Here is a 2,430-nt window from a genome sequence, read left to right on the forward strand (position 1 = left end):
TGGGTGTGTCAGAGACAATGAGATTGGCACAGGATAGAGCACGGTTTAGGGCTGTTGTACATAAGGTCGCTATGAGTCACAAACGACTCGACGGCACATAACAACAACAACAACAACAACAATATGTAATATACCATATGCAATCTTATGTAATGATTTTCTCATTATACAGCTCTACAAATCTGTCTTTATGTACATAGAGGTACCTATCTATCTGAAGATAGACACACACTCCATGTAGATACTTGTGGTAAATATTGTTATCTATCCAATCTCTATTATCCCCTTCTTTCCTAGTAATAAATTTTTCTCTCGTTACTTTTATATATGAGCCCAAGGAGCCCTGGTGGGGAGTCCATAGTGTGTTCCATGTTTGAATAGTAGCCCAAAGATCAGCAGTTCAAATCCACTAGTTTCTCCACAAGAGAAAGATGACTAGTTTCCTCCCTTCGTCATCTACAGCTATGGAAACCCAATCGAAGATCTCTGTGAGTCGGACTCAGCCCCATGGCAGTGGGTTTGGTTTGATATTTTAATTACATGGGTTCAGGTATAAAGGTACATTTTCTATCCTTTGCCCTTTTTAAATGGACTTAGATGTGTGAGGCTTCAGGGAAAGCTATTTTTAAAGAGCTGGTTCAGTAGGCATGCCACTCTGCCTTCATTTCTCTTCCTCCTGCCATCTGGAACAGGAGTCTGATAACTGAACTGCAAAGGCCATTTTTCTGATCACAGGGTGGCACTGAGGGTGGAGTACGGTGGACTGGAATCACTTGGCTTTGAGTTAGCACCAAATAGCCCTCTTTAGGCCATCAGAGCCCTTTAAGACACAGAGCTAGAAAGCAGAAATAATGGAGTCAGGGTTCCTGATGACAGTGGGATCGCTAGGAAAGCCATAGACTTACTCCAAGAAGCCTTGGTGGTGTAGTGCATAATGTGTTGGGCTACTAATCAAAAGATCAATGACTTCAGTCCAATGTGACCACATGTAAGTCTCAGCAGTGGGTTGGGTTTTGGTCTTTGTTTCTATGAGAAGGAAAGGTGAATTAGTTTCTTTGTGTTGTTATAATTTTGAATTTCTGTTTTAGGTAGTTGATACAATATAATTAGGGAGCTCTCATGGCCTCATCCTTATGGAGTTGTGCTGTTAACCCAAAGGTGGTGTCCACTCTGGTGGTCTGAATACACTACAGTCTCCATGGAAGACAGACAGTGTCCATCCAGTACAATTTATAGTCTCTGAAAATCTGCTGGAGAGTCAGCTGTGGGTCTTAGAGCTAAAGGAATATACTATGTGTGGAGGTGACAATCTTTGTCACAGATCTTCCCATGATATATGCCAAAGATATGGCACATCTAGGCTTTCAGTAAATAATAGCTTAAGGGAAGACAGCTGAACTTAATTTTAATACAATGCCTAAACTCTCATTGTTTAAGTACTAAAAAGGGTAAAACAGAGATCTTTGTCAGGGGCATTGTATAGAGGCAACAGGCCTATCATTGTCTTCAACCTTTAAAAGCTTCTTGTAAAGTAGTACTTTTCATTGCTGAAAAAAAATTATCATAATTTTCTCCTTGAATTCATAAGTCTATTCTGTTATCTCCCTCTCTACTCTGTTCCAATGTAAATCTTTTTGTTTAGAATTTTTATTGCATCTCTATAATATTTTATAATACTCTATAATACTACAAGAAAAAAATGTATACAAACTGAAATTTTAATTTTAAAATGTTTCTTATAATCATATTACCTCTAAGGGTTAAATATTTTTCTAGTTTCAGTATTAATTTTACTAGCAATAATGTTGATATTGTCTCTCAAGATAGCATAAGTATTTTAAAAAGTTTTGCAACAAATTGTTATTGCTGTTTTTATTAGGTGTTGTTGAGTTGAGTACGACTCATAGTGACCCTATGAACAAAAGACCTGGACCCAATCCTGTCCTGCACCATCCTCACACTTCCTGACACACAAGAGCTCACTGCAGAAGACACCCTGTCAATCCACCTGGTTGAAGGTCTTCCTTCTCTTCCCAGTATCATCATGTCCCCTTCCAAGGAATAGCACCTCCTAGCAATACATCCAAAATATGTTAGGCAAAGCCTCATCGTTCTTGCCTCCACAGAGCACTCCAGTTGCACCCTCTCCAAGACATATCTATTAGTTTTCTCTGTCATGCATGGATTATTCAGTGAGTGCTCTTCTCCAACACCACAGGTCAAAAACATCAATTCTTTTTCTGTCATCCTTATTAATTGTCCCAGTCTCGGATGCATAGCTAGTAATCGGAAAGATCATGGCTTGTCTCAGACACACCTTAGTTCTCAAACTGACAACACTACTCCCCAATAATTTGGAAACTTCCCTAACTACAGATTTTCCTAGTGCAATGTGTCTCCTTATTTCCTGACTGCTTGTTTAAGGGATCC

This window comes from Elephantulus edwardii, unplaced genomic scaffold (genome assembly GCF_000299155.1).
Source record: "Elephantulus edwardii isolate Elephantulus edwardi_28Jun2011 unplaced genomic scaffold, EleEdw1.0 scaffold00039, whole genome shotgun sequence".
In the NCBI taxonomy this organism is placed as follows: Eukaryota; Metazoa; Chordata; class Mammalia; order Macroscelidea; family Macroscelididae; genus Elephantulus; species Elephantulus edwardii.